Source organism: Saccostrea cucullata, unplaced genomic scaffold (genome assembly GCF_032062105.1).
Source record: "Saccostrea cucullata isolate Sc308-1 unplaced genomic scaffold, CSIRO_AGI_Scuc_v1 ctg1260, whole genome shotgun sequence".
Taxonomy (NCBI): domain Eukaryota; kingdom Metazoa; phylum Mollusca; class Bivalvia; order Ostreida; family Ostreidae; genus Saccostrea; species Saccostrea cuccullata.
In genome coordinates, this window is record NW_026928677.1 from 138769 (window position 1) to 151746 (window position 12978).

Sequence of the window (12978 nt, forward strand, 5' to 3'; positions counted from 1 at the left end):
TGTAAACACACGGCGGCAAATTCAAAGTCTACGGGGATTTAACATTGCCAAAATGGCTGCCACTTCGGAAGGTGATCCTGTATTATTTTCTTTTCTTCGGAATTTTCCGTAGCCTTTCGTAAGTGACGTCATGTATGTTTCAACGCTGCGCACGTTGTATCTATTTACGCATGCGTTACAAAAAACCGTGTTTTTGTCATTTACCATCTAGGCCTTAAACATATAATTTTTAAGTACTTCAGCAGAATGCCACGGCAGAAGAAGACCAGACAAGCTGTAAAATCTCTACAGGTATTATAGCATGATAAGAGATACATCCATGTTGACAACTTTGAGCTATGCAGCTATGTTTGCAACCATGCACCTACGGTACTATATTCTTGGATGTTTATAAATCCCTATAACAAGTATTTTTGTATTAAAAAATGACTTTACCTTGTGTGAGCATAGCCTGGTATTTAATCCAATATAGAAGGCAGGACATAAAGCCTGTAATTCTTGAGAACTTCTGCATCTCCAAACAGTTACACATTGCACACATGTGTACACATAAACCACGTAAACGTAAACATGTTAGCCTATATCACGCACACTCTTGTTATATCCACTATGTTTTCACATCAGCCATAACTGGTACACTATAATTCAATTGCATTCATGTTCAAAACATTCTACACAAGCAAAACAATTTCATATTCGGTCAAACATAATGGACAAAAGTTTTGAAAGTTCCAGCTGTTGTCTGCAATTTCTTTGATAAGAATGACGTCAGGAAGCGACCTTGCCCTTTATAGTGTGGTGAAAAGTCTATTCACACCCATGTAATTTTCACCCGAGTTGTAATTTTACACAGGTAAGTATTAATAGAGAAGAAGTTTAAATTCGGTGTACACTGTTTATGGTTTCATACATGACTGTGCTTTTTCTTTCACATTTTAATAAATAATAGAAATTATTCAAAGTCCAAAAACACGTCTTATTTAATATGTATAAACAAGAAAGATAACTCTTATACACTGAGTAATAATTAATATCTCAGTTGCTGGCAAGAGTTACCTCCCACACAAGTTAACCCCTAAAGCAAAATAAACTGAGACAAACTTATCATGGTGTTTCATTGTTCACAGTAAGGACAACAAATTATAAAACCTATATTTTCACAGAAGCAAAATCTTAAATATACTAAATGAATACAGAAAAGATAAATATAGTGATTCCATGAGTTGCATATGCATCAGCTGTCTATTTTCATTAATTGTTATAATATGTGCAAATTTTTTGTAGACATCAAGAATATGAGCTTTTCACAACTTCTAGATGGAATTTAACTTTAATTGTAATTTACATGTATAAATGTACAAAATTAAAATCAGAAAATAGTTTTCTTTGAAATACATGCAAGAAGATGTGATTGGACAAAATTTAAAAAATATGAGTGCATTACAAGACCTCACACATTGTCTTGAAATTCAAATAAAAAAAAAAATTGGGGGGAGGGGGGTGCAGGTGTGCATTTTCAGTTAGAGGGGCACTATCAACTGCCAAAAAGTCCTTGACAAACAAAAAGATAATAAAAATTATTGATGGGACACAAGCAGAAAGTAGAAGTAGCTGTAATTTCTATATTTCAGCGAAATCAATAAGGGGGGGCACCCCATCCCCTGGTTCCTACAGCTATGAGGGTTTAAGCGTTCGTTTTATACACAGCTGAGTTAAGAATTTTATGATTTTCTTTGATTTCAAATTAGATAATACATCTACAGTTATAACACAGGAAATATTGCATATTTTCAAAACAACTTCTATCAATTAATATTTAGTGGATGAGACAAATGACAAATCTTCTGTTTTTAGAATGAAAATTGGGTCTCCAGAGGCTTTTAGGATCCTATGATACTTAATGAGGCAGTAAAGTTGATACAGCAAAAGTTTTTTTTTAAGGGGAAAACCTGTTCTTCATTGGAAGAGATAAGGGGAGACAATAAAAACTAAATTCAATTAAGCTCATATGTATCAATTGAAAACCTTTGAAATAGATTACAAAGGTGTTCTGAATATCTCATAGCTCAAAAAAGTTCACATAAACAAAAATAGTGACCTTGGACTAAACTACATATTAAGTTGATCTATAACTATTAATTTAACATTCTTTGTAATGCCTTGACATTCTTAAAAAGGTGTACCAGGCATTTGAGCAAGAGAGGACACAGGGAAGGGTAAAAAACATTTCCTACCCTCTGAAGAAACTTCCCACAACCACAGGTATGAAATATCACACAAATACTCTGCTACTGATACAGACAGATATCTGTAATAATGGACCTTTTCACAAAATATCCGCCATATATGACCAAAAAAATCTAACGTTAATTCTGAAAAAAGAAAATCTTTAGTTTTTTAAGTCAAACAAGAGGCCCATGGGCCATATTGCTCACATGAGCACTCTATTTAGGAAAAGCAAGATTTAGTTCAGAATTGACAATTATATTAAAGGGTATATACATATGTTTTTTTGTGTTTTTTTTTTTTTACATTTTATTATGACTGTATGTTTGCATTATGGATATATCATGTATTACTTAAGGTTCTTTCCAACAAACATTGAATGTATATATAATAACGAACTAGCTATAAAGTTTGTAGTCAAGCACAACAGTAACTTACTGCTTACAATAAAGTTATACTTTTACATACATATGCTGAGTCCATTTTACATGGACCCATGGATGTCTTATGATTGCAGTGGTTACATTCAGTACATATCTGAATGTTGGTTTACATGATATGGAGTCACTGGCACGACAGAGATTGTCTGTAAACTTCCGTCTTTGTGACATTACCTAAATGCTTACATACAGGGCAAGATATTTAAGGAATTCCCCAAATATCTTAATTTCATATTACATAAAGCAAGTAGTGTCTGTGATTAAAATACTATAGGAAAATTTCAAATGTTTGTCTGAGTTATTTATATTGATTTCTTTGATGACCATAATATGTGTTGTAATCATACAGTGAATCATTGGGTTTTTTATGGGATGACACTAAATAAACTTCAGTCACTAAAGAATTTCTGAAATTTTCATTAATATAAATCCTCACTGTTACATGTATAGTTAAGAAAAACTAAAATTTTGCAATGATTTTTTAAATATAATATTTACTTTGTGATAATAAGTTATTATTCCACACCATATGATACCAACAATATTGATGTTGAAAAGAATTACTTGCAATATGAGCTATTGATTCAGTCTGTTATGTGTGTTCATCTTACATAATACATGTACATGTAATGATGCAGATTTTCTAAAATTTGTGAAATGAATTCTTGTTGCATTCCATAAATATATTGTTTTCCTTTCGAAAATATATTAAGAAGTTTTATAATTGAAATAAGAAATCTCATATCCCTAGACAATATGCTGCATAATGCATTATAATGAAAAGTCATATTATATACAGCTTTACTTATCTTGTTGTTTGACAAGATATGAAAAGTACATTGTATGCATGGGTAAAAAAGATACCTTCAAACAAAATGAAAGTTTATTCTAACAGTAACATCCATCAAAGGCGTGGCACCTGTTGAAGTCTCGATCCTCAGCTGTAAATATGACAATTAAAGCTGAACTTGGATTTTATGAGGGTAAAAATATGTTTGCTCCCTGTAACAGTAAACCAATGACAACTCAATCAATATATATGCAACTTTTACACAGTACTATAATCATGATAATTTAATTTTAACCTATTCCCGGGGTACATATAGAGGTAGCATCAGTAAGCCCTGTTAATGTGGGTAGCATATTTGACCTGTATGTACACAATAAATTAACCTCTTTTTATTATTTAGCTTTCATGAAAGTTGATTTTAATTGATTTAAAGTATATAATTTTAGCATATTTTATTGAGGGAGAATGTTTGTTAAATATGCTGTAAGATAAACATTCCATGTCTTGGGTTCTCCATATATCATATAAGCAAAATAAATAAATAAAAAAATAAACAAAGAATTTTAAGAGAAATCAGGAAAGAAATTTGAGTGCTAAAATATTGGTAATTTATATAGAAAATAGCATATTATATACTTAGGGTAATTCATTATACATAAACAATCTAATAAATGGATTTTATACACTATACATCTACAGCTGTTTAGTGTAGTGTTAAAAGCGAAAGTAGACTTGTTCTCTGCAATCAAAGGGAATTTAATGAAAAACTAGTGCTAATTGTAACGGGGACCGTTACAGATGTTCCCCAAACGCTCCCCGAATCCCTTTTTGTGCCTAATTCCTGTACGATATTTTACAAAATATGATCAGTATCGAAGAATTTCATCAAAGAATTATAAAAGGTATAATGATATCAACTATATGTCATTTAACGCATTGTACGCGCACGCACGTGCATGTACATGCAAGATGATCATAGCATGTTGTCTAAACAATTAGCATATCTATATATCGTGAGAATAAATAAAAAAATCTTTACAATATACATTTTAATGTTTTTTAAAAATATTGGCCCTTTTGCGTATTTCGCGCGCGCACTTGCATGAAAGAATGTTCGTGCATTCAATTTTGATAGTACCATTATGTAGGAATCTATGATACCTATTCATATTCTAAATTTTATCCCGTTTCGTTGAAAACTAAGAAAGTTATAGACAATTAAAATATCAGCCAATCAGATTGCAGCACACGTGCATGCGCATGCTTTTCATGATAATTCTTATATATCATGCTGTAGATCTTTATAATGTATAACCATGTTCAAAATTTCAAAGGATTTTGTCGAAAAACGAGAAAGATACTGAGACTTTAGTTTCAGCCAATCAGAGCGAAGCGCACGTGCATGCGCGTGAGATCTTACTATTTTGACCATGTCATCTAGTCTATGCTTCTGATATATCCTTATATTATAACTTTCAAAACATTTCATAAAAAAAATGAAATAGTTACGTTTATATCAATTATATTGGACATTTCTAGTGTTGCACGTGCGCGCTCTTGCAAGCACACGTGCATGCACATTCTTTCATGACAATTCTTTTATACCAGGCTTTAGATCTCCCTAATGTATGACTATATTCAAAATTTCAAATGATTTTATCAAAAAAAAAGAAAGATATCGAGACTTTAGTTTCAGCCAATCAGAGCGAAGCGCACGTGCATGCGCGTGAGATCTTGCAATTTTGACCATGTCATCTTGTCTATGCTACTAATATATCCTTATATTATGAGTTTCAAAACATTTTATCTAAAATTTAAAAAGTTACGGCAATATTCATTATATTGGTCATTTCACGCGTTGCACGTGCACGCTCTTGCAAGCACGTGCGCGCAAAATGACCTTCGTTCCGCAAATCTACATAACATGCCTACTGACCCTAAAAAGGTTTCACCTTAGTCAGATGTGTAGTTTACAAGATCATTCGCGGAAAAGATTTTCCCAGGAAGAAGAAAAATAATAATAACTAGTTCTAATTGTAACGGGGACCGTTACAGATGTTCCCCAAACGCTCCCCAACTCCCTTTTGGTGCCATATTCCCTGTAACAGCTTCATTAAATAGGACAAAATCTATGCATTCAAGACTTTAACAACGCCAAGTTCATTCAAATTTTAGCATTGCAAGCGTGCGCATGTGAATGTATGTGCGTTATGACCATATCATCTTATCTACACAATCTATATATTTTTATATGCTAAATATTAAAAGTATTTAATCCAAAAGTATTAAAAAATACACTCATTCAAGTGTATTTTTGATTTATCTCATTTCATGTGCACGCACGTGCATACATGAGCATGGTGACCATATCTTCTTCTAGAAGTTCTTTACATCTATCTATGTTCTAAATCCCACCCCGTTTGGTTGAAAACCAAGGGAAATATAGCTGTTTAAAGTTTTAGCCAATCAGATTACAGCGAACGTACACGCACGTGTATGCATGTGCATTGTGACCATACCGTCTTGTAGAAGTTCATTATATCTATCTATGTTCCAAATTCCATCCTGTTTGGTTGAAAACCAAAGGAGTTATAGCTATTTAAAATTTAAGCCAATCAGATTGCAGCACACGTGCATGCACGTGTTTTCATGATAATTGCTATATATCATATTGTAGGATATCTTAATGCATGGCTATGTTCAAAATTTCATAGGATTTCGTCGAAAAACAAGAAAGATATAGAGATTTTAGTTTCAGCCAATCAGAGCAAAGCGCACGTGCATGCGCGTGAGATCTTGCTTTTTTGATCATGTCATCTTGTCTACACTACTAATATATCCTTACATTATAAATTTCAAAAGATTTCATCAAAAAGTAGAAAAATTACGGTTATATTCATTATATTGGTCATATCACGTGTTGCACGTGCGCGCTCTTGCAAGCACGTGCGCGCAAAATGGCATGTTGACAATGTCGTCTTATCTACATTTATAATATGTTTATATATTCTAAATATCAAAGCATTACATCAAAAAATGTAAAAGTTACGGCAATTTCAAGTATATTGGTCATTTCACGTGTTGCACGTGCGCGCTCTTGCAAGCACGTGCGCGCAAAATGACCCTCGTTCCGCAAATCTACATAACATGCCTACTTATCCTAAAAAGGTTTCCCCTTAATCGGATGTGTACTTTACAAGATCATTCGCGGACAAAATTTTCCCAAGAAGAAAAATAATAATAACTAGAGCAAAGCTCGTTGCAAAGCAACGAGTAGGTCTTCCGTCCTGTTTTGACCGGAAGTGAAGTCAACAAAAAGAAAGCAATGAGCTAAGTTGTCTCCAGTGACTTTATAATTTCAATTTTGAGTCAAAACCTTCAAAATAAGCTTTTTTGGCTACTTTTGGTTTGACCAAAAGTGATGTGTATTGACAAAAAATTAAGTTTAATGCCTTCAGTGATATATGTTACCCAAAACCTTGTCAAGAATGACAAAAATATGCACTTTCTGATGACTTTCGGTTTGACCGGAAGCGACGTCACCAGACGCATTTTGACGAATTCAATAGATTACATTTTGAACAACTTTGCTTCTTTGACGTATTACAATTCAAATTTTTTTTCAGATATTAAGGAAAAAATTTTGGTCCCTCTAAGTCCTTAATTATAGGGGCAAGCCCTTTATGGTTGATATCCTTTGAAAGATCGTGATATTCTTCACAACTTTTGTTCTTAATGTCTTTACAAAATATTAACATGTAAAAAGATATTGCAGAAAAGGTGTGAACATTTTCTAAATCCCCGATGGGATTTTTTTACAAGCCATAGCGAGCGCCGACGTGCTGCACTTCCGGAGAAAGAGAGAGGTATGTGTCACATCAGCACATGTAGCTCTATCATCACTGAAAATATTATGCTTCTGTCTAAAAGCAATTTTGAGAAAAATGCTGGTCAATGTGACCCTATGAAAATCACTAAATCACAGAAATCTACACTAAAGAATGCTCTGTGCCAAGTTTAACTTAACTTTGTCCAGTTGTTCTGAGAAGGAAATGAAATTCTGAAGAATTTAAGATAAAGATGATAATGGGTGAATTTTCAAAATTTTACTACAGCTTTAGCTCATATAAGCTAAACTGTAAACAGATTTTGTGCTTTGTTGACTTTGAAATGTGACTGGACATCTCTTTGATCTTGTGTTTGAAATAACATGTCCTTTGTTCTGAATCATGCACATTTGTTAATGCTTTAGTTGTTTATGCCAAGATAGCAATGTTCCTTCAATTATACTGTAAAAATACACATATTAGATCTTATATATTGCCACTGAAGACAGACCTCTATCATCTTTACCATTAGAATTGGTATGTCTTCCCTTGGAAGCAGAAGACCTCAATACAGATGTAAACATGCAAGATCTGACAAATATTTAAAAGAACATTTATTCCAAATTAAACATATTAGATTTTGCAACAAAATCTATTTATCTTGAAAAACTGAAAGCAATTGATATAATCATATTTTTGGATTTATGTCTGTTTCTCAAATCAAAATTTAAATATGATATATTTAAAATCATCTTCTTAAACTGAGACTTGATTCAGTTGATTGTTTCAATTTCATTCTGCTGTTTATTCTTTGTCATCTCCCAAAAGAGGCTCTTCTGGCAAATCATGATCATGCTTGGCATCAAATTTCAGTACTCAGATGACAGTCACACCTATCAAAAGAAATTGATTTTTTAAAAAGTACAACTTATCAGATAAGATAAACCATCAAACTTAGTTATAAGATATTGTTCAGGGATTAATCTAGGTTTTTAGGGAAACTACCCTTTCTTGAGAAATTGGGAAAATCAGTCGGGGTCGAGGAACCACCTGAGTGAGTGCAGGGCAAGTCCTGCTTGGAGGCCAATTGAATTTCAGCATTTTTATGACCATTTAAAGGACATAAAGTAGTAAATTAAAACCATATTTCTCATATACTGAAAAATTTTACTTTAAATTTTCAGTCTTTATGAAGGAAAAAAATATTTGATGTTTTTATTATTCTAAGGGGAATATTTTACTCATCAAACGGGGAAAATCATAACTTTTGGGGAAATTTTCTCTAGGGGAAAAACACCGAATATCGGTAGTTAATATGCCCTAGATTAATCCCTGTTGTTATACCTTTAAAAAATAATTGTTCCTATACAAATCTATACAGAAAAAAGTCTAACATTTTTAATGTTTTGCTGAGCGGGCATAAAAAAATCAATGTTGGACCGCTCGGAGAGATGTTGGACTGCTTACATCACAGAATGGGCGGAGCTTAATCTCATTTTCATTCTTTGGTTTTAAACAATGACAGATCTAATGTTACATTACAGAATATAGTACAAAATACATGTATGTCAAAAAATATATAATAAAATGAAAGGTATAACAAAACATTTATTGACAGAGTTCTCGGGCAAAATGCGTTTTGTCGGACTCTCGAACCAAACTGTCTGCCTGCCTAACGGCCTCGGGCAGACAGTTTGGTTCTTTGGTCCGACAAAACGCATGTTGCCCTCGAACTCAGTCAATAAATGTATACTGTCACGTTTCTGCATGTGTATTATTTGTAAAACTATATAACTCTATAATCATTTATAAATTTAGGTTTACAGGCAGTCATTTGAGGATGTTATAAATAACATATTAGTTTTTCATGATTTCAAATAAAGGGTATGTACATAACTTGTTCATGTCAAAATTTATTAGGAATGGTAATGGTTAACAGTTGTTAACCATCTAATCAGTCAGAAAGATGGTATCTGGTTATGATTTTTTATGTGTCAGGATAAGGCCATTCATAAAGGTGTTACAGCACATTAGGAACAATGCACTAATGAAGTGACAAAACAGCATCGCATAAGAAACAATGAGCTAGCGCAAAGTAACAATGCTGCTCTAGCTCATTTAAAACACCATGCTACTAAGTTTATGACAGCATGCTAATTGTTTAAGACACTTGCATGCTAGCGTGAAGTAAAAATGTGCTATCACGCTTATGAGAATGGGCTAGTGTGCTTATGACAACACAGTGACAATGTACTTAGTGCGTTTGTAACAAAGTTTCAGCAGGCTGTTTACACTACGCCATCAAGCTTACACATATAAACAGATTGTGTAAAGTTGTATTAGGCCATTCCAAGTTTTTTCTCTGTTTAGCGTCCACCCATCTTTCAAAAACCTACCAATCTATTCGCAAAAAAAACAACAACACAGAAGCCAAAACATAAAACACAGAATTAAAATGATTTTCAATGATTTGATCTAACTAAACTACTTTAATAGAAGAAATGTCTATTCTTAAGCAAAAACAAGGGAATAAATGCTTACAATACACCAAATATAACTTACTGTACAGAATTATTTGGAGAAATTGACAAATTCAACAATTTTGCCTAAATTAATCAATTTCAGGACTCCTGATGTTGTGTGTTTTTTCTAACATGGGGTGTCAAAAACCAAGGCGCACACAGACGCTAAACATAGAAAAAACTTGGAATGGCCTTAGCATGGCAGCATGTTGAGCATCAGCACAACTGCATGTTGTTCTAAGTTGCCTTAGCCTAACAGTGTTGAGAACACTGTGTTAGCACATTGTTTCTAACACACACTTTAACAAATTGCCTTATCAGGACACCATTTAGTTTTCCATATATATTTTAAAAAGACTGGGAATAAAATTCAATTTTCGATAAGCTTCTTTTCATTATAAGTGTTTGCCTAAGCGTTTTTTTTACTATATAACCCAAATACATCATTGTCTGTTATGGTAGCCTAGTGGTAGAGCAATCGCTATGTATAATCATGAAGCTGGGCTTGATTTTAATTCACTGCATCAAACCTAAGACAAAAACATGTACGCAGTTATGTTCCCTAACCATGCACCCAACATTTGTAGTGAATTAGACTCTAAAAACCTCACAGTAGATGTTAGGATAATGACCCTGAGTTCCAAGTAAAGGTCCATATTGAAGCTATTCACCAGTATATATTAAATGAGTGAATGAGTGAGATTCTCATGATAACATTATCAATCAAAGTATCAATAAGAAGCTGATACTTACTGCTAAATGCTAGAGACAGGTTACTCCAAAGAGACTGTATAAACCAAGATTCTGTGTCACAGTAGGTGTGGGTGTTGGCACGAAAAGGATCCCTTACTTCTCAAAGGCAATAAGTGCTGAGTACAAGTCTATATTTGCAGCTTACTATCCCAAGTGGTGGCATCATAAAATGACTGAAAAATTTTCAATAGACTAATAAACAAACAAACCATTTCTGCAGCCTTATCACAAAAAAAGCAAACTCTACTATACATTTTTTTTTTTTTTTTTTACAAATTTCTTTTGCAATTTAACTAAGAAACATACATATGACATAATAAAATATTGATTTAATTAACTGAGCAATATTATATTGTGTGCAATTTTTTTGTCAATAAATTATACTAAATTTTTTTCTGCAGTAACTCTGGACCCACAGTGCTTTGCTTCTTTGAGCTACATTCAAGCTTTAAAGTGGTATTGTAGGCCAAACTTACACTATGTCATGTGACTTTAGAGTCTAGTGCCCTGTTCAGACGGAGAGTTTAATTCGCAGTAAATTATTGCGAAGTAAACTAAATTAAATGCAAATCAAACTAATGTGAATCAAACTGTGTTCACATGACAGCTAATCATAATGCAAAGTAACCAAATCGAATAAAAATTTTACTTTGACAGTCATGCAGGCTTCAGTTAGGCTTTTATGACATCATTTACAAATCATGTCACCTTAGGCATAAACAGATGTATTTGACATAATGTCACAGTGTCTGTTTTCACATTTTAGTGATTAACACTATATTTTCCTTAGTTTTTCACTCAAAAATAGCACAAGTACTTAAAGCTGACCACCAACATGTAGCATTTGACTTAATTTTGCCATTTCACATGCCTCAAAATTTAATTGGAATTAGCTTACCCTAGTCATGTTAGTGTTCACAAGGAGCTAATGCAAAGTAATTTAATGCGCAGTAAATTAATTCGAATTAAAATAATTTGAATTGAACTCAGTCCATGTGAACATGCATCGATGCACCAAATGTCTAGTGCGGTTTGACAAGCCTGATCTAAATTAAAAGTGAATAAGTATCTGCCCTTACCATGCTTATCGTACCCTAACATCACACCCGTCAACATATTATTAGTTGAAAAACATTTTGTTTTGAACACGTTGAAAGCAAGTCTTGTTGAAATTACATGCTCACACATATTTAAATAAAATTTAAAGCTGTGGGGATTTTAAAAGGCTAACTGAGAGCGTCTGAACTGTAAAACAGTTAATATATCGCTGTGTCTGTGTATTTCTAAAAATAGCTGATAAATGCTCTAAGCTGCCATAGTAATATAATGTAAATTTTAGGTAAACAAAAATCTTACCTTCGAATTCATTCCCATGGTCCACGCCAATCATAAATTAAAATGTAACCGTCAGCTCTTTAATCATTCGATACAATTATCACTGGGGAATCCGAAACAGAGTCAAGAGTGTTCATCCTTGTTGATTACTGTGACAGTCGGAATTTCCTCGTAAACAATATTCACACAAGAATATATAAATCGGATAATTTTGCTTAGAATAATGCTCCAGAGGATTAATAAAGTACTTTGAGCTGCAGATAAAATGTCCGTGCATGTTTACATACGGCTTGTATGGTGAGAAAATCCTCAACTTCACTTTGTAAACATGATCAACATGTGTCCGATTTGCCGATTTCGATGGGACACACTGAAACCCGGATGTACTAAAGACCTGAAATTACCCGATGTTTTTATTTTAAATTAAATGATAATATTGAGTACTTAAAATGTCTTATTTTAAAGACCTTTGACTATGATGCATTATGTTTTACAAGAATTCATTTGTTTGGAATATTACTGACAATTTTTAATCAGGTCAAATCAGGATTTTAGCATATCAAGTCTTTAGTACCTTCCCGTTTCCCACAATGCCGCGCGTTGTTTACACCTATACAAATGCAGAAAAAACCCATTTTGATTTCACCTTTTGTTGTGTACATACATCACATTTTAAATTACTTGCATAAAAAGAAAACAGAGAAACACCGAATCAACACTTTATCTTACTGATGCATCAACTAAAACCAGGGACCTATGTTAGTATATAGGTCCCTGCTAAAACTGTGCGTTAGTGGCACAGTAAAGGCTTGACTGGCTACAGTAGCTAGACAACTTGTCCATGTAAGGTTTCCCACATATTTGTTTTATAAAAAACAAATATAGTTTGGAGTTTGTTTATCTTTATACCAAATGACAGGGTTTTTCATCAATTCGAAATGATTTCAGATAAAATTTTTCATAGTATAACTGTTACCATTAAAAAATTAATATTTTTAGCACTCAGAAAAAAAAACGTTTATGATCTATTTACCCCTGGCCTAATTATAGGGGCCAGCCCCTTTTCCTTAATCTTATATGAAAGC

At 33.0% G+C, this 12978-nt stretch overlaps 1 long non-coding RNA gene across 1 annotated transcript; it reads right to left on the reverse strand.

The window, feature by feature from the left end:
• Positions 1–7880: 7880 nt before the first annotated feature.
• LOC134278397 (uncharacterized) lies at positions 7881–12056 on the reverse strand. The gene is made up of 3 exons (XR_009994438.1): positions 11915–12056; positions 10559–10731; positions 7881–8176 (listed from the first exon to the last, which is right to left on the reverse strand). It is a non-coding gene; the product is annotated as an uncharacterized LOC134278397 (long non-coding RNA).
• Positions 12057–12978: the final 922 nt, after the last annotated feature.